This window comes from Camelus ferus, chromosome 25 (assembly GCF_009834535.1).
Source record: "Camelus ferus isolate YT-003-E chromosome 25, BCGSAC_Cfer_1.0, whole genome shotgun sequence".
NCBI lineage: Eukaryota > Metazoa > Chordata > Mammalia > Artiodactyla > Camelidae > Camelus > Camelus ferus.
The window spans coordinates 29,317,490-29,338,079 of record NC_045720.1 but is presented as its reverse complement, the minus strand read 5'-3'; the positions used below and the strand labels follow the sequence as shown (position 1 = coordinate 29,338,079).

General features: G+C 39.8%; 1 protein-coding gene across 5 annotated transcripts in view; it reads right to left on the bottom strand.

The window, feature by feature from the left end:
• Positions 1 to 20,590, bottom strand: part of NCALD (neurocalcin delta) — a 275,167-nt gene that overhangs the window by 148,739 nt on the left and 105,838 nt on the right. For 3 of the 5 annotated variants that reach the window (XM_014566111.2, XM_014566112.2, XM_032468148.1), the window contains one exon: positions 8,594 to 8,677. The exons of the other annotated variants lie outside the window; for them this stretch is intronic. The gene's annotated coding sequence lies outside the window, so the exon portion shown is untranslated. Of the gene's footprint in view, positions 1 to 8,593; positions 8,678 to 20,590 lie in introns of those variants that run through there. 5 annotated transcript variants of the gene reach the window in all.

Sequence of the window (20,590 nt, the reverse complement as noted above, 5' to 3'; positions counted from 1 at the left end):
CCCAGATCTTGTATTAATAACAACAACCCTTTGGTTTACAGATGCTAGAAAGTTGTTCAGAGTAAGCTGCCAACTAATGGCTTCTCACCCTTTTCCCCCAGGTACCCAGCATTCCCTGATTACCCAGGATTCCTTGGTTACCCAGGATTCCTTGGTTACCCAGCATTCTCTAGTTACCCAGGATTCCTTGGTTACCCAGCATTCTCTAGTTACCCAGAATTACCAGTTACCCACCACTTGTTGTTATCTAATATTCCCCAGTTGCTCAGCATTTCCTACCTAGTATTAGGCAGAAACAGTCTGCAAGAAAATAACCTCTTCTGCAGGATTATACCAATGGAATCTCTACTTAGGGGAGCAAAGCAGCATAAGACACTAAGGGATGAGAGCTAGAGCACAGAATCTGGAGCCGAACTTCCTAAGGTGAATCTCAACTACACAGTTTCCCTCCCATTGAAGTGACTTTGGCAAATTAATGTCTTCATGCCTCTGTTATCTCACCCGTCATTGCAATGATTACACTGATATATGTAAAGTTCTTACAACAGTGCCTCCTTCTGGCACCTTCTGGGTCTGGGGCAGAGTTATGAAAGTATTCACAAGAGTCTTGAAACACCTCCTCAATTAAAACACAAGTTGTAAAGGAGGAAAAGCTGACTCCAGTGAACCCATAGGATCTGTATTCACTGCTTTTATATTTCAGAGGAAGAAGCTAGAAATTGCCGAAATTCAAATTCCTATAACATCAAACTGTTACTAATTATGGTTCTGGTCATATGCCATATGTTTCCCAGAAAGAACAAATGTTCCATAGAAAAGTAAGTGGCTAACAAGGGTGGGAAAAACATATAATAAATGTTCTTGTTTTTCTTGGCTGTTTAATATAATGAAATATTCAATGAAAAATATGAACATTCAACTGCAACTACTTCTTACCACTTCAGAAAGACACTCTTGAACTTCTGAAAGTTAGAAATCTATGTTCCAATAGCATTATCAAGTAATTTATTCTAAATTTCTTACATTTAAAATTTTGAACAATGTTACTCATATCCCAGGTGTTTTTCCCAGTAGAAATTTAGCTAGTTAGTAGAAAGTTAAACATCTAACTCCATGTAAGTCTCATTTTCAAAAAATACGATGTTAGACTGCTTAAGAGTTTCAGCGTATCCCCTTGAGCTGCATAAAAGAAAGCCATTTTGGTTTAAAATACAGTTTTGTTTCTGTGGGGTTTCCTATTAGGAGTACATTTCTCTCAGACAACTTCTCAATATTGCTATTTAACATGCTAAATTTTTAGATTTCTTCTAAGCTCCCTTTATTTTACTTAAATAAAGTTAATTACAGTGAGTTTTTGCAACTATCTAGGGAAAGAAAATCAAATTATAGATCAAATGATCATTTATTTAATTAACTTTTTTTTTGTTGAGTTATGGTCAGTTTACAATGTTGTGTCAATTTCCATTGTAGGGCACAATTTTTCAGTTATACATGAACATACATATATTCCTTGTCACATTCTTTTTTGCTGTGAGCTACCACAAGATCTTGTATATATTTCCCTGTGCTATACAGTATAATCTCGTTTACCTATTCTACATACACCTGTCAGTGTCTACAAATTTTGAACTCCCAGTCTGTCCCTTTCCACCCCCTGCCCCCTTGGCAACAATAAATTTGTGTTCTATGTCTATGAGTCTGTTTCTGTTTTGTATTTATGTTCTTTTTTTTTTTTTTTTAAGATTCCACATATGAGCAGTCTCATATGGTATTTTTCTTTCTCTTTCTGGCTTACTTCACTTAGAATGACATTTTCCAGGGACATCCATGTTGCTGCAAATGGCATTATGTTGTTGTTTTTCAAGGCTGAATAGTATTCCATTGTATAAATATACCACATCTTCTTTACCCAGTCATCTGTCAATGGACATTTAGGCTGTTTCCATGTCTTGGCTATTGTAAATAGTGCTGCTATGAACATTGGGGTGCAGGTGTCATCCTGAAGTAGGGTTCACTCTGCATCTTCATTTATAAAGGCTATACCAGGACTAGCAGGCCGAGTGTATGTTTTATTTCAGCAGATTTTATACTAAAGAGCATTATTTATACTAAAGAGAGTATATTTTTAAAATAAATCAGTCTGATATTCTCATTCATTCCTATTTTCAGTCTGATATTTCTCATACAGGTTAGGCACGATAATCCTATAGGTGCTAAAAAGTGATCAAGATTCGATCCAAGATATCTTGGTGCTGTTAGGTGCTGTTATCTGTAGTAGGATACTTCTGCGTTGAATACATGTGCTTACTATGTGACAAGCAATGCCAAGTGCTAGAAGTATGATGAAAAAAGCAGACCTAGCTCCTGTCCTCATGGAGTCTAGGGCAGTGCTTGTTAAAGTGTGGTCTGTGGACCAGTGTCCCCTCATGAACTATTTCTTACCAGACAACAACAGGACAGGTACAGAGATTGCAAGTAACTGCTAGACACTTTTAGAGCATTGGACATAGCTGCAATATCCAAATGTGTGATCAAGTGGAGTCGGTTCACTGAATGGGGTCTAGACCACTTTGGATGTGTGAATTTCACAGTGTGAGATCTAAGTACTCGTTATGGACAGGACACATATTGGCCCTAATGAATTGGAAATAGTAATAAAAAAAAATCTAGTCCTTCCCATAGATAGTTTGAAAAGTACTAGTGTAGCGCTTTCCAAACATTATAGGAGAGAAGGAGAGAGAGAGCGAGAAAGAGAGAGATTAATTCCAACTGAGAAAATTTGGGGAAATTTCAGGGAAAAAAAATGATTCTTAAGCATGGATTGGAATCTGAGGGGCAGAGATCACAGAGCTATGGGGCAGAGAGAAGAGCTATGAAGGCAGAAAAGTGCAAGGATGCCCCAGGCCACCTAGTTCATTGCAGCTGGAGTGTGCTATGGGGACAGGGGCAAATGGAGGTAAAGGTGATAAATCTGAAAAGATGGGTTGCAGCCCAGTTAGTCCAAGGCTTTGAGTGCCATGAAAAAGAATTAGAACATTATTCTTGAGACGACTGGAAGTTCTTAAATATTCCCGAACATAATAGTGACATGAAAGAGAGCTCTATTTTATAATGTAATATTGGTCCATTTGAACTACATGCAACACTTTGAGGCAGGAGGCCTTTAAGCAAAGTAAGTAACAGTAAAAAGGAATTTTAAATATAGTTCTCTTAATGGTATCATATACTAGTCATATGTCTAAGCAAATTTATGCCATCTTAAGCCTCCCGAGGCACCACAGCAGAGTAAAATACCGCTTTAGAAGATTTAATCGTGTACGATTAAAATGACTTTGAAATGCCATTTCTTAGCTTAACAGTGACAGAAAGAACACACATTCTTCCCTTTTTCAGAAACTTAGAGTAAACCACGGAAACATTAAACCACTACACTTTCTAATAACTTATGCTAAATGTCAAGTACCATCACCAAAGGATACCGAGTGGCACTTTTCTCTCTCTGCTGTTCTCAGCTTCCTCTACAACCAGAAATGAACTCGCTGAATGTGCCTCCTTTAAGTTTCTATATGTCACCAAAAGGCTATTAGTTATTGCAGCTGACTGAGCTGGAGTCCTTTGTGGCATGAAGATTCCCATAAATGTATCTTTAAACAAACAGTTGAGCGGCTAAGTAAGTTTTAAACTTTGAGGATAAAATCTTGTAAGGTTTTAACCAATAAAATAAGGCCCTCAAAGTGCAAACCATCCCTGTCCCCCGGGCCCCAAAACATATTACCATGTCAGAATTTCACACATTTGGCTGAATAAAAATCTAATTATTTAGACTTCGGGTTTCATAATAGCATTTTTAATTGTGATGTAAGAACTATAGAATTATAAAGATACCATCCTGTTAAACTAAAAGCTATGCATTTAGAATTGGACATGTTTGCAATACAACTATAATACAAAGCTAACACAGCACTGAGCCCTGATTATGATATACTAAAGAAGTCGTTCTCAACTGAGAGCACTTTTACCTGCCCCAGAGCACATGTGACAATGTCTAGAGAGGACTGTCATGACGGGGGAGATATGGCTGGCATCAGGACACTACCAAATATGCTACACTTCATAGGACAGCCCTTCACAACAGAATTATCTGGTCCAAAACATTAACAGAGCTGCAGTTAAGAACTCTTGTACTAAAGGATCACACTAACAACATTTCTATTATTCCTCTTGGATTATATGGAAATAATCGCTTTGATTCATACAACTTGGAAATTAGAAACAAGGATGTTCCTGAAGATTAAAACAGATAATTATTATGCCTCCCTTTGATACAATGAACTACTTTCTGATTTTTGCAAGCAGGACCTGAAGGTGACCCTCACAAGTGCTCTGGTTTAATTCCGTCAACGGTAATACTTTATAGGTAGATATGCAGACACTGCCATCAGGAAATCTTCAAGCAGAAAAGACAGGCATGACTGAAAATTCAAACAAGGGTCCAGATAAGTATTACTTTCTGAATTGTAAGTCACTGATGCTTTTAAGATGCACCATCAATTAAATGACAGCTTTGGGGAATGTGGCAAAGAAATGTCTCTCCTTAAATGTACACATTGATTGTAAGATGCGAACCTTTTATAGAGATAGCAAATGTGCAAAATCTATACAGTATTTTAAGTGTATCATAAGACATACTAAGCTCTTTTTATCAAAAGAAATAGACTCTGGAATATTCTCCCTCTTGGATCCTTTTCCATCAGCGTTAGCCTCTGTTGTTTTCACTTGAGTCTTTTTGTTGCTCCCCTCCTCCTGCCCCCACCATTCCAAGAAGAGATGGTAAGGACCTGGAGGGTAGGTGCGGGGGCAGTGGAATCAATTTTCTCCTCAGAAACAAGAACAAATAAAAATCTCACAACTTCCCTCTCTTATTTCTTCTCTTGGAATTTATCCAAAGTCTTTGTGAACTGAGTACTGTGAAGAACACGTGCTGAGCATGGTCCTAGCTCTGGTAGAAGATGTAACTTTATTTAACTAAACAGAGGAATAACCACACTTAAATGCAATACAATAAATATTTGAAATGATTTAAAAAATTCCATTTAAGACCACTCACATCATTTATTCACAAACAAAAAGTTACTATAAAATCTGCATATTTGTTTACTGGCATATTATCTGCTTGGTCCACTAGAATTTAAGATCCATGTGAACGGGGATTTTGTCTTTTATTTACTGGCTGAATGAGTGAATGAATGAATAATAAATACCTTCTCCAAAACAGCAGAGTAATTATACAATTGCAAACTCCTTTTAGGAGACAATAGGACTCACTCCATGTTATAAACTACCCATGTTCGTTCACGTATTCATTCGTTCATTCATTCATTCACTTATTGTCTACTAAGTCTTTCATGATCTGCCCCGCCACCTTTCTAGCTTTCCCCCACATCGTGCCCCACTTGCTCTCCAGCAACACTGGCCTTGGTTCAGTTCCCAGTAAGCTCCATGCTCTCTTCTACCTCAGGGTTTCTGCCCAGGACACTCTCCTCCCCATTCCCAACCTCTTCAGATTTCTTTAGGGAAGTCTTCCCTGATCACCACTTACACTAGACGTAGTACCTGTATTTTATAGTCTTGGTTTCCTATGTTTCTTTCCCCACCTACCCCCATCATAGTAATGATCACATTTGTAAAATATATTTGTGTAACTACTTGATTAATATTTCCCCCCAACCTCGCATCACTCAACTGTAGGCAGAAATCATGCCTGCCTTGTTCCCCACAAATATCCCCACCATTTAACACACTCAGTAAATATTTATTGAATGAATAAATGAATTAGGCTTCTAGTAACATGATCTGTTATCAAATATGTAAGTCCATGTTATACTACATCATTCTCCACTAGGGCTCCGGTTAGTAGCTGCTTTATCAATACTTTTTGGTTAACTGGAATTATCATTTATCTACTACAAACTACATTCTCTTAAGTCTACATGACACTAAAGGAACTTGTTGCAAAATTGCTGGGAAGTCAATTACTCTCTTTCTATTCTTTTTTCTACATACTAATAAAAAGCAGTTTGGGTTTTTTTTTTTTCTTTGAACTTATTAGCTGTTATGGCATTAAGAACGTGACTGAATGGAAAATAGTTGTCAGTGAATCAATTATTTGGATGATCAGTATTTGTCTCTATTTGAAAACATCTGAAAAACAAATCTGGAAGGGCACCCTAATTATCCCCTAGATATTTGGTGTCTTGTGCTCTCAGCCTCTGAAATAATCTCTCCCCATTACTGCTCCTGAACAAAAGCTATGCTGTTGACAAAGGAGGTTTTTTAACAGAAGAGGATTTCTGAGACATTGAAAATATAGAGAGCTCCAAGGCTAAGAAGATTAAAATAGCATTTTTTTTAAGAGGAGGAGGAAAGAGATCTTTAGTGCAGAAAACTGTAGAAAAATATAATTCCATGTAACAGCATGTAACTGAGAAGCTAGTCACACAGGAAGCCTTGGGGAAGAGTATGGATTTCTTGGGGATCCAGACAAAATAATTCTAGCCTAAGGGGCTAAAGAGAGATACCCAGACAACAGGAAGTCAGAAATAATCGTAAACCTAGAGTCCATTCACACACTTCACTTTAAAATGGTTTCCTTACATGTACCTTTCCTATCTATTGTTGTCAGGAACTCTGTCACTAGGCAATTTTTACAAGAGAGTCTGGAATTCTTGAACAAAATTCCAGAAAGCCCAGGAAACTGGGGCAGTGTTTGCTAACTTCGGCCATTCTTTTGGAAAGCCCTGGTTAGACAGCTTAGTCTCTGTGACAGGGTCATCTCACCCCTGCCCTTGCCCACTCCTCTCTCAAGCCAACAGTAGTTGAGCAGGAAGTGGCTTCTTCACGCCTCAAGAGCTTTTCAGTCAATTTTTTATCCAAATTATCCTCCTTTGGGTGTGGCAGATGCTCAAATCTGCAGCATGAATTCCTGTAGCCCCTCCTTGCTCCGCATGAACCAGAGATGAAGTAGAGTGTGTCTGGGGCTCACTCAAGAAGGGAACCTGCAGTGAGGAATCACCTGTCCCTGAGATCACAGACACAGAAGAGAGACCTGGATGCCTGAGGAGGGGCAGAAACGGCCGGAAACCAATGGCAAACACATTGATTCCCTATATCTTCCTGTCAAGGGAAAGGGTTCTTATGCTGGATCATACTCATGCTTTACTGTCTTTAGGGCAAAAATGCACATTTTTCTATTATTCTTTAGTTTGATATCAGAAAGATCCAAGGAACGAAGCCAATGGCTACTATCATGTTTAGGGTTGTGATATCCATTAAGTACTTCAGTCAGAGTATCAGAAGAAGAAAGATCCTCTTAAGTTTGCCTGATCACTAACCAACTTAAATGCACAATTCTTTCTTGGCCTCCAGGAGAAATGCAGTGGGACTGAGGCTTAGTTCTCAATGTCATGAGGAAAAAACCAACAACAACAATATATTTTGGTTAGCTTGACTTCAAATACGTTCTCTACTGTCCTATATAGATCTTATCAAAAGGACTAGCCTACCCAGTTTGGAATAAAGGCTCTTCACTTTCACTTTCTTGTTACATCCTGTTGAGCCATGTTTCTCATCTAATAATCAAGCCACAGAGACTTAATGGGGATGAAGGTAGTGGGATGAAGAAAAGCTAAGCACATTTAAGTTTTATTTTATATAATTTCTCTTCCCTCCAATATCAGCAAAATACAAACTAAGGTTTTGTTTTTGCCCAAATTTATTTTAATATTTTATCCAGTTGTCCTTATACAAAACTATCTGACCAAGTAAATATTAGACTAATATTCATGCCTTGTTTACCAACAGCCACAAAAAGTATTACCAGGGCTAAAGCCGTATTACCTTGCCTACAAATCTTGGTTGGCTCTCATCTGAGGCCATTAACATATTTTGAAAAATTTCCAAGACATTCATAAATCAGTAGATTTCCCTTCCTGAAAAGCCAATTTCCTAAACATTCAATAAGACGGCTTTTGAAACCCACATCAACAAATTAGGAAAGTACTAATGTCCCTACCTTAAGAGCAAATTCACTATTGCAGGTGCTGCTGTCCTGACTATACTATAGTAGAATTTCAAAAGAACCTTTTCTGAATTACAAAACATTCCATCTGCTTGCTGCACAATATCCTCTTCAATTTTCCATACCAAATGAGTAGATTTGGGAAGTAAGGAGGGGCACATAATTACTGCCCTTTTTTCTAGGAAGCAAGTCAGGTTTTTACTTCATTATCACTTCTATATGGTTTTTTGTTTTTTTTTTTTTGAGTAAATTTCTTTAGGTTTCTATTTAATCAGAAGAGAACAGAATTTTTTAAAAAATTAGACTGGGTGCATAGTTTTCGGTCAAACACAAATTCATCTAGAGTTGAAAATGGAAATGTATACTCATAGCAAAGCTTTCATGCAGGTACAAACCAGCATTTTCTATATGAAACACTAAACACACAACAACCTAGGATGCAACATCTCTGCATTCTGAACCATAATTTATACAATTTAAAACCAAGGCACATGAGAGGTTAAAAAAGTAACTCACGCTATGCAGTGGTGCAGCGCCTGGGACCCGAGAGCCTCCGCAGCTATCCCGGCAGATCTCACCAGCAGCTGTGTGGCCCTGCGACTGAGAGCACTCATAATTAATGAATAATTTACTTGAACATTTGACAGCTCAGTAAGTGGTTTATGCAAGGCTGTTACTTTTATTTCTTCTGTAGCTGCCTTTGCAAACAGGAAACAGGAAACACACCTACAAGAACACTGACATATCTCAGCCTAATTGGTCTTTAGCTCAAAGTACTCAGGGCTGAGTCTTGTACCACAGGGTTGTAATAAGTTCAGTCCCTAAAGAGCAAGACTCAGGTCCTAGCATTACACATTCTAAAATCCTTTAGACAGAAGTTATGCAGGCAATTTTTACAGGGAAAAACAAGCATTCTTAAGAATATTCACTAAGAATATCAATATTCTTAATAATAATAATATTCTATTATTAAGAATGCTTATTTTTCTATAAAGGACTATAAACTTCAGAATATATATAAATATATAATATATTAAGATGTTGTTTAAAATATATACATTATTTAAATAATAAATAATGTATTAAAATAATACATACAATTTTTTCCTGGAATATACATAGAAACTATCATTCAGGAATCTTTTGGCTACAAATAATGGAAAACCCAACTCAAACTCACTTATACAAATAAATAACAAAACAAGGAAATATTTTGGTTCATTGAGCTGGGGGAAAAATGCTGGACGTAGGGTTGGTTTGGGGGAAACAGAGGTTCACTATGTATATCATTTGATTCTTTGCAGTTCTCTGAGCATGCATATTCTCTGTAGATTGACTTCACCTTCTGGCTGCCTCTCCTTATGGTGCAAAAAAAATCTTCAGCAGGTCAAGACCACAAGAGGATAGTGTTAGCATGCTGGCCGTCCCAAGTTCTGAAGTCACTCTGATTACCCATCACTGAATCAGTCACTAGACTTTGCTGAATGGCTTTAAACTAATCAAGGCTTATCCTTAGAGGTGAGGGGATCATTCCAAAGAAAAATCATATGGAAAGACATTCCACCTACTAAGAGGGAGGGAAAAGGAATACTGGAGGAAATGAACAGATGTCCACCACAACAATGTTTGATAATAACATGGATCTGAAGATTGGTATTTAAGGCTGTGTACTGATGAAAACCCTGGATCTTGGCTTATCTGAAGATGTCTGAAAGAGAATGAGCTAAGGTTCAAGTGATATTGATTACCCAAGTCTTCGCATTTAGTAAGACTTGCTATTAACATTCGATTTGCTCTCTGAGAAAACAGTTCATAATATTTCCACTTTGTTTATGAAATGCCTTTTATCGTGTATGAAGTGATCTTGCATGTGACCTTCCATTTTGTCATCCAGACAACCCTGCCATGGGGGTAGGCATTCCCACCAGAAGCTTAAGAGAGTGGAGCAGACACTGCTGGGAACCTGTCCGACACCCACTCTGCCCTTTGTCCTAACTGCACTTTGATTCTGTTCAGGGCAGCAATTTGCCCAGTTTAAACTGCAGCTAAGGATGGGCAGTAGAGCAGTTTGGGCCCTGGGGGTGTGAGCTGGAGGCCCCAGGCGGAGCTGGTAGAAGAGCTCCTGTAAAGGGCTCTGGGATTTGGTTTTTGCTCTTTGCCCTTCTTCCTCCTAGGCCTGAAGCTAGTAAAATGCCAGATGTAGAGCCATATTTTGTAGTCACTGAGTGACAGCATGAGGACAAAGGCCACATACTGTGAAGACTAAATAGGAAGGAGGAGCCCCTACACTGGGCCTAGTTTGCCTCCTCCTGGGCTGTTAGATGAGAAGAAAAATCTGGCTAAGCCACTTTAGGAGGTTCTTGTTACATGCGGCCGAGCACACTCCTGATACAAAGAGGTTTCACAAGCAGGTAATGGCAAACCAAGGCTTAAAGCCAGGTCTCCTGACTCCCCGTCCAGCAATGCTTCCAGTAAACTGTGTTGCCTCACAAAACCGGAACCCACACTCAGAATACTATACAAACAGGCATTAAAATGTATGCTTTCTTTCTCAACAAATAGCTCATTTAAAGGATCTGAGCCATAGTTAAAATGCTGAGAGGGGATTCTCTCACTATTCCTCTGTTTTTGGTTTCTTTAGCTTTTTAACACATAATACTCAAGCACTTGAAAAATTGCTAAAGCAAAGATGCCTTGGCTACAGCGAAAGACACTTAGGTCAAGTGACCAAAATTTCCTTCAAAGATGCCTAGGGGAGAATTGGCCATCTTCCCAAATTGTGCCATGGATGAGTTTACTACCTAGATTTTCTCATTCATTTAGTTTTTAAAAGACAACAGAGGACTTCCGGTGTCAGGCTCCGCATGTAAGGAGCCTGGAAGTCATCACTCTGTCCTAAGAACAAGTACACATCAACAACTCTTCTTGGATTCGGAAACCACTGCCCCCAAAATTGGAGAGACCAACAGGGGAATACAGGATGTCTCGGCTTCCCTGAGCAGAGCCTTGCCAGTGGAACCGTCACAGGAAGCAGGGCTAGGATAGGGAAACCTGAACTGTAACTGAAGATTGCTGGAGTCTCTGCGGGGACAACTCTGAGAGTTAATACTCCAGGGGGATGCAGTCATGGGGGCCCTCACAACACTGTGAGCCCTACCAGATTCTCACAGTAAATATTACAGAAAAATCCCCTCAGGCTTCAGGAAGGGGAAGAGGAAAAAGCCATTTTGAAGTAAGTCTGAGCACTCTGTAACAAAGCCTGCCCTCAGGTGATACTAGTTAACCAGAGCCTAACTGACCTGAGGAAAGAGGACATTCAACTCCAGGCTCCTCTGCCTTCCACTGTGGGAGGAGGGGAATACTCGACCGCAGCCCACCTAGCCATCCTGTCCCACTTAAGTGGGGAGAAAAAAACTGACAAATACTTGTGAAGTCCACAGTCCTGAGACACAGGCTTACTAAAGACTAAGGCCTAATCATGGGATGCAGACAATGCTTCCTGTCCCTGAAAACTCCCACCACAACTCTGAAGATCTATTTATAGCAGTTCCTTTTACCTGGTACATCATGTCTGGCTATGAAGAAAAAAATTACAAGGCACACCGAGAGAAAGAAAAAACCCACACAATTTTTAGAGACAGAGCATTAGAACCAGCATGGCAGGGAAGTTGGAATTAAAAGATAACAGAGCGCTCACAAAGGCTGGAATAATTTACTGAGCCAAAGTTAAGAAGGAGCCATACCCAAAGGTCAATTCCAGAGGGATTAAGGACTTAGCTGTGAAAAGTGAAGTGTTAAAACTTGTAGAAGAAAATACAGGAGAACATCTTTCTGACCTCCAAATGGGAAAAGAGTTCTTAAGGCACAAAACTGCCAATCACAAAAGGAAAGGTCGATACATTTGCCTACTCTACTATTAAGTTCTTCTGTTTATCAAAGGTTACAGTAAAGAAAGTGAAAGATATGCCAGTATCTGAGACACGTTTGCCACAGGTGAAACAACAAAAGACCAGTATTCAGATTATACAAAGAAATGTTACAAATCAGTAAGAAAAAGACAACACAATAGAAAAATGAGCAATAGATCTGACACATTATCCCAGAGGAGAAAAATATGAATGGTGAATGAACATATGAAAAGATGAGCAACCTGATTTGTAATCAGGAAAATGCAAATTAAACTGATGGTGGGAGTATAAGTTGATAAGCACTTGGGTACAATTTTACCTTATCTTATGGAACGAAATGTTCACATACCCTTCAGTTGAGCAAATTCACTCCTACCTATATTTGCTAGAGTAACTCCTGTGTAAATTTGCACTGGGAGACATGCACAAAGTGTTTATAATAGCTTTATTCAAAACAACAAAAAGCTTTACTGCTTATCTTGTATCACTATAACCTAGCTGAACTCACTTATTGGTTCTAGGAGGCTTTTGTTTGTTTGCTTTTGGTAGGTTCCACTGGATTTTTCTAGTAGATCATCATGTCATTTGTAAATAAGAGCAATTTCCTCTTCATTCCTGAAGGATATTTTCACTGGGTATAGAATTCTGAGTTGATGGGTCTTTTCTTCCAGCATTTGAAAAATATTCTGCCACTTCCGTTTGGCCTCTATTCTTTCTGATGATAAATCCACTGTCATTCTTTTTTTTTTTTTTAACATTTTTTATTGATTTATAATCATTTTACAATGTTATGTCAAATTCCAGTGTAGAACACAATTTTTCAATTATACATGAACATATATATATATTCATTGTCACATTCCTTTCTCTGTGAGCTACCATAAGATCTTGTGTATATTTCCCTGTGCTATACAGTATAATCTTGTTTATCTATTCTACAATTTTGAAATCCCAGTCTATCTCTTCCCACCCCCCACCCCCTTGGCAACCACAAGTCTGTATTCTATGTTTAAGAGTCTATCTCTGTTTTGTATTTATGCTTTTTTTTTTTTTTTTAAGATTCCACATATGAGTGATCTCATATGGTATTTTTCTTTCTCTTTCTGGCTTACTTCACTTAGAATGACATTCTCCAGGAGCATCCATGTTGCTGCAAATGGCATTATGTTGCTGGTTTTTGTGACTGAGTAGTATTCCATTGTATAAATATACCACCTCTTCTTTATCCAGTCATCTGTTGATGGACATTTAGGCTGTTTCCATGTCTTGGCTATTGAAAATAATGCTGCTATGAACATTGGGGTGCAGGTGTCATCCTGATGCAGGGTTCCTTCTGGATATAAGCCCAGGAGTGGGATTCCTGGGTCATATGGTAAGTCTATTCCTAGTCTTTTGAGGAATCACCATACTGTTTTCCACAGTGGCTGCACCAAACTGCATTCCCACCAGCAATCCACTGTCATTCTAATTGTTTTCTCCTTATAGATAAGGTTTCATTTCTCTCTTGCTGTTTTCAAATTTTTTTCCCTTGACTTTATTTTTCAGAAGTCTGAATGTGATGTGTCTTAGTGTTGACTTCTTTGGGTTAATCTTGCTGGGATTTCACTCAGCTTCTTGACACTGTAGGTCTATGTCTTTGGCCAAATTTGGAAAACTTTCAGCCATTGTTTCTTTGAATACTTTCTGGCCTTGTCCTCCTTCTTTTCTTCCAGGATGCTGAAGGTATATTTGCCAAACAATTTCTATATCCCCATAGGTCCCTGAGGCCCTACATTTTTTTTGCAGTATATTTTCTGTTTTTTTAATTAATAATTTCTGTTATCTTTATCTGTAAGTTCACTGATTCTTTTCTCTGTCCACTCCATTCTACTGTTGAGACTATTCATTAAATTTTTCACTTTGTTTCTGTTATTTTTCAGTTTCTAGGAAACTGAAAGATGATAAAATTTTTATTTATTTTATTTTATTTTTTACTGAAGTATAGTTGATTTACAATGTTGTGAAGTTTTTTTTAAAAAGAACATAAAAAGCAAGCTAAAACATTTTTTTTTAATTGCAAAAGGAAATAGATCTTTCCTGCTTCCTGAGAAATGTATACCTTGACAAGCAGGGCTCTGTGGACTGATGTGGCTCACATTTAGAATGCTCTTGCTTCCATTCAACAGTCCTCTGTAGAACGTGTTCTGAGAGTTTTTCTCCAGAGCAATGGTTACTTCGGGCATGACTGACTGCCTCCAGGAGACAGGACAGGTAGATGAGATGGGAACAGGCAGTATTTCAGCATTAAGCCATTACTTACTATGGTGCTTCTGGCCTTTTCAGCCCCACCCCACCTCATGTTACTTCAGCCCTTCAGCTCCCTCAGATCCCAGACTCTTTGCATGAATTTTTATAGTTTTTTCCCCTCTGGTACAATTTTCCTCTGGCATTCTGCTTGTTTATTAGTCTCTTGCCCCTTTTTGCCTGCACTGTGACATTTCACGCATGTGCGGGCTCCCTGACCCAGCTCCCTGACTGGGGCCCTTGACCTAGCTAAACACCACCTACACATTTTAATGGGTTTGCTTTTATCAACACTTGTGTTGCTCTCCAAAGCTAATGGAATACAGATATTTCTTTCTTCTCTTCAAGGTGGGGTTGGGGGAGACTGATTTTAAAGTCCATAGTCTCCTCTCTCTATGAGATGTTTCTCTGAGGTCACCAGCTGCTTCTGATATGTGCTCCTTTCATCCTAAGCCCCACAACTAGAGGCAGGAAGATAAATGGGTGGGAGGACAAATTAACACTGAAAAGCTTGATAAATACTAACAACAAATACTAAAAATAACTAGGCAGAAGTAGTCTACTTTTAGGAATTTCATTTGTGCCTTTGTGTTGGGGGTGAGGAGGAGGGAGGGAGAGAGGGCTGTGGAGAAAGGGCTGAAAATGTTAATGTTCTCTGGAGGTGGAGGCACTAAGAGCTTCCCCAGGCAGACAGCACCACCCAATCCCCTCCCTGAAAAAGCTCTTTCTCTTTCTCAGCTTTCTCAGGCTTCTGCAGCTCTGCAAATGACTCCCTCCCTGTGCTGCAAACAGCATCCCTGCTTTTGCCAGCAGAGAGGAAAAGCAACTAAGAGACTGCAGGCTGCTTTGCTCTGCAACCCCATCCTCTCCTATTTGCAGAATATCCTGGCCGTTTTCTGACCTCTGTTCTTGGAGATCAGATGTTGGTTGGGATCGGTGTGTGTTGCCTGCATGTCGTGAATCCCTGGTATGCTGGGTGTGACATGGCAAATTAACCCCGCGTGACACAATCTGCATGGGGAAACAGGACATCACAGACTAGAATTTCACATGTTCCCCAAAAAGATTTCTAGGACTGGCAGCCCTGTTGCCCACTTCCAGGATTGCGACGTGGATAGGTAACCCTGACCGTTTCATGGCCAGGATGTCCTGATTTAACAAAATGGAGGAGAACAGGCCTGTTCAGTTCTGTTCCTGTCGTTTTCCTTTCCCTAGTGAGCAATTCAATTATGTTCTGAATCGATATGAATCACTAGAGCTGAGGGAAGATACACCATGAAGGAAATAAATGGCTCCCACTTGGATGAATCATATGCACTTTTGAGCTCTTCATCATACCTGTCCTGGGCAACCAGGAAAAAGGGAGCACCTCAAGCCCAAGTCTTCCCCTCCTGCTCCCCTAATCCCTCTTCCATAACACACACTTTCAATAGCACGGTTGGACAGTAAAAAGAAATAAAAAGTGTTCCTTCCTCTTCCCTACTCTCAGAATCTCCATATCTTTATCCATCTCCCCCTCCTTCTTTCAAGACTTGGATGCAGAAGGAGCATCCTCCATGCAAAGGTTAATCCCTCTACTTGTGCCAGATTCTCCCCTCCAGCGTCATCCCCAGTTTGCTCCAACCCTTATCCCCATCACTCCTCTTACATCTTTAGGATACAACTTCCCTCATCTCCTGCTCTGAAGCTAGAAAAAGCTTCAGCCACTCGAATCCTGCAAATTTGCCTATTTTGTTACCCTTTACCATCCCATCTCTCTCCTCTTTTTAAATCACATTTCCTAAAATAAGGGTCTTCACTGATTATTTCCATCTCCCGTCCTGCATTTACTCCTTATCCCACACAACCAGACCCTACTCTGCTCTCTCCAAGGTCCCTAACAATTTCCAGGTTGCCAAATGCAATGCCCTTGACCCTTCTGCTTAGCTCTCCTGAATCCCAGTCTGCCCTATGATGCCATGATGGTACAACATCCTAGCTTTCCTGGGACCTATCTGTCCATTTCCAGGCCCTTCCACTACCTCTTCCTCTCCTGACCATCCCATAAATATGGGAAATCACTATAATCTAGAGTTGCCAGATTTGGCAACAAAAAATACAGAATGCCCAGTTAAATATGAATTTCAGATCAATAATGAATAAACTTTTTTAACATAAATATGTCCTAAATATTGCATGGGACATTCTTATACTAAAATATTATTCTCTGTTGATCTGAAATTCAATTTTAATCAAGCATCCTGTATTTTACTGACAACTTTACCATAATTGTTTCTTTAATGCTCATCTCCTCTGATTTCTTCCTTTATTGATGTTTTCTATGCCCTTGGCTTCAGTGTTTATCTTTTCTCAGATAATTCCTAAATCTTCATCTCTAGCAACAATTCCCACCCCCTCTCCCTCTCCCCCTCCCCCTCGCTCTCTCCTTCTGATGCATCTCTCTGTTCTACCTCAGATATTTTATAGCATCTTCAATTCATTATATATAAAACTGAAGTTACTCTTTTAGACCCTCAAACTTACTTCTCTTCCTGGCTTCTCTATCTCTAGTATTATCCTCCCAGCCTCCCAATCACCTTAACACCAAATCCAGGAGCCTCCCTATTTGAGTGGCTGAATCTTGGTTGATTTTACCCTCACCGGCATTCTCAGATCTTTCTTCCCATTTCCATGCGTACTGCTAACTTGAAGCCCTTGTCATTTCTGTATGACTACAAACCACACCCGGCTATCCAGGCTATTGAAATCGCCTTCGGATTAGTCCCCTTACTTTTCTTCTCAACCATCCTCCACCCCTCACAAGCTATCATTCAGTTAACAACCTAATTAAAGCACAAGTATGAATATGTCACTTTCTTAATCAAGAAAGCTTCCTACTAGTTCCTGGTTGAAGTTCAAGCTCCCTAGCCAGCACTGATGGCCATCCATGAGTTGACCTTTCTCCTCTTATCTCCCTGTGGCTTCCTCTATGCACCCCAAACACAAGGCACATAAGAACACATTGTTGGGGCCTTCCTAACTCTGTTTGCTCACACTTAGACTTAGTAGACTACTTTGAGGGTGACTCTTGGAGTTTCTGAATAAATAAATATATGCTCACTAAAGGCTTGCTGAATTTGTGAAGTCAGTTCTAAATTATCCACATTAACAGGATGAAGTAATTAAATCTAAAATCACTTATGTGATAATGCAAGTGGATGCACTTTTTCCAAAAACAAATCCATTGTTTGCCTGCTGCTAAATATAGACGATGTCAAGTTCTCATAAGCATCTCATATCCTGTGACGTCAAGTCACAGCTGGACTGTGATAGGAATCCCAGGGTCAGAGACAGGCACAGACTCCACCCACTCTCACTCTCAGCTGCCTCTCTTGATTTATCTTTTTTTTAAAATTTTTTTATTGAAGTATAGTTGACTTATAATGTTTCAGGTGTACAGCAAAATGATTCAGTTATACATATAGGTATCTATTCTTTTTCAGAGTCTTTTCATTATAGCATATTACAAGATAGTGAATATAGTTCCCTGTGCTATACATACAGCAAATCCCTGTTGTTTATCTATTTTATATATAGTAGTGTGAAAATTTCAAGTTTATCCCTTCCACCTTCCCCTTTTAGTAACCCTAAGTTTGTTTTCTATGTCTGTGAGTCTATTTCTGTTTTGTAAATAAGTTCATTTGTAGCATTTTTTTTAGATTCTACATATAAGTGATATCAAATGGTATTTGTCTTTGACTAACTTCACTTAGTATGATAAACTCTAGATCATTCATTCTTTTTTTTTTTTCAGGTCATTCATTCTTGACTTACCTTTTAAACTCTGATTTCTTACCCCCCCCCTTGCACTTGGAAAATAACAATATTCTCTGTAAATGTCCCTGAATTCTCTGTTATGTAGATCTCCAAATAACTATATATCCTAAAAATGCTGCCAACCCACATGCCGATCCAAAAATATCTGAGTGTTTTGATCATCTCAATTAGAGGTCTGCTACAGGCCAGAAAGTCAATATTTTCAGCTTCACAGACCACATGGTCCCTGCTGCACTACCCAATTCCACCATTATGTCACAAAGGAGCCTAGATGACACCAAAGAAAGTGAGCAGGCCTGTGTGCCAATTAAACCTCACCTACAAAAGCAGGCAGCAGGCGTGCAGTCATCGTCTGCCAAGCCCCAAACCTACATCAAGCTCCTAATGAGCAAATGAATTCATGTTTTCTTTCCAAACTCCATCTTTCACTGCGGTCACTTGAATAGAAAGAACACCAGACCGTGATTTGAGATGGGCATTTCTGTTTTCACAAGATTATAATTAAACCAAACTCAAGACCCCAGAGTGGGTGAGGGGAAACATGGGCCAGGGCCTGGAAGCCCTCTCTGGGTCTTCCCTCCTGCCCAGTGGACATCACCCCAGGACATGGGCAGGGCAAGGCCAACGGGGTAAGGCATGCACTCTCTTTGGGCACAGATTTTAAGGGGACACCAAAAAACTCAGTAAGCAGAATAAATATTTTACTGCAATACTTTCACAAATCAAAAGCCATGAAGCATTTATGTCACTTCTCAGCATTCTAAGTAGAGACAGGGTCACTAGTACCGGTTTTTTTTTTTCTTTCGCTTTGGGCTCCCACAGGGCTCTGCACAGCACTGTTACTGATCTGATCTTTATCTGAAATGTTAATATTTTGTTCATCATGGATTGTTTTGCATTAATTTTGATTTTTAAAAAATTCTGCATTAAGCATAATTTCTCTTGATTATGGAGTTTTATGGTGCCTTCTTTAATTTTGTGCCAAAGTGAGTGCCCCACTCCCCTCCCTCCCCATTCCTTAGAACCAGCTCCACACTGCCCCCTGCATTATCAGCGTCTATCCTCCTTTCAGAGAATGATGCACACATCCTTAACATTCCCTTTGGACCAGATCGTTCCCCTGGGCTGCTTTGATCCCATTTTGGTTACTGGATCTGCCTACAGATTTGAAGCCTAAGGAAACTCTTATACCAGACTTTCTAGAGTCACTTTTGAGAGACATGTTAAGATGAGAAGGGATTTAACAATTTATAAAACACGCACTAAGTCCCAAGCGACACTAGGGCAAGAGACTTTCTAACCATCATTTCATTTAATGCTCATGACAAGCCAATGAGCTTTGAGTACATTCTTTTGTATGAATGAGGACATGAAAGCTCAACAAAACGAGATTATAGAAAACATTAAAGCCAGGTGGAAGCTTTCTGCTACATCACATATCTGTCAAGAAGCTAACACTGTGCACACGGTTAAGGCACTGTCTTGCCTTCCTACCTTACATTTGCACAGATGCATCCTCTTGTGTACAAAGAGCTTTCAAATGCTTCTTCTCATTTGAGCTTCATGATTATCATGGGAGGTGAAAGTCTCATATTTAAGACGCGCTAGCACAGACTCATCAATTCCATTATTTGGGTAAGGACATACTCAGAAAGGTTAAGCAACATAACCCAAGGTCACCAGCTAATAAGTGGAAAAAAACTAGCATTATAAACCCAGGTCACCTGGGGCTTAATGAGCTGTGCTTTTCACTACGTCCTTCCCACCCTAGAGGCGCACACCTGCACAGTTATCTTCAACCCAGTACCACCTATGTTTACATGGTAGCAAATACCCCAAAGAAATAATATCTGGGACTAGGAATTTTGCTAGAAGGAAACTGATGCATAAGGGGAGGAGCCTGAAGTATTGAGCGCTATCTACCCTGCTGAGGAAGACCTGAGGTAAACAAGGGGGTGGGGGCTGGAGCGGGGTGTCGGGAGCCCCTGGAAGGATAGAGGCAAGAAGAGGCTCCGAATGACAAGGCCAGCCTTGGCCTCCCTCACCACTTTGCTAAGGGTTATCCCTCTTGGTGTTGGGAGCCACTGTGATTGTAATTAAAGCAACTGTAATCAAAGCAACTTCTGCTCAAACCACCCACCTTTCTGCACCCCATGCTCCAAGAAGCAAAGGAACAATTTCCAGCTTCCAGTTCCTATTTGTTCCAGGTGCCACCATGATTTTGTGATCAGAAGGAACATCATCACAGGGCACAGGGGAGACCATTCAGATGGGGGAGAAGGATCAGACCAAAGTGAGGACAGGATGCAGGAGGGGAGGAGATGGACAGGAGGCATTAGGACATCATTTCCAACCCAGCACTGGGGAGAAAATGGCAGGTGCTCCGTTTTAGAAGGAATCACATTTCATGTAATTCCAGGCGACTTCCAAGCAGCATCTGGCATTATATCTCCACAATGAGATGCACAATAGGCACTTTCAAGTGTTTAAAATACTTGGATGTGCA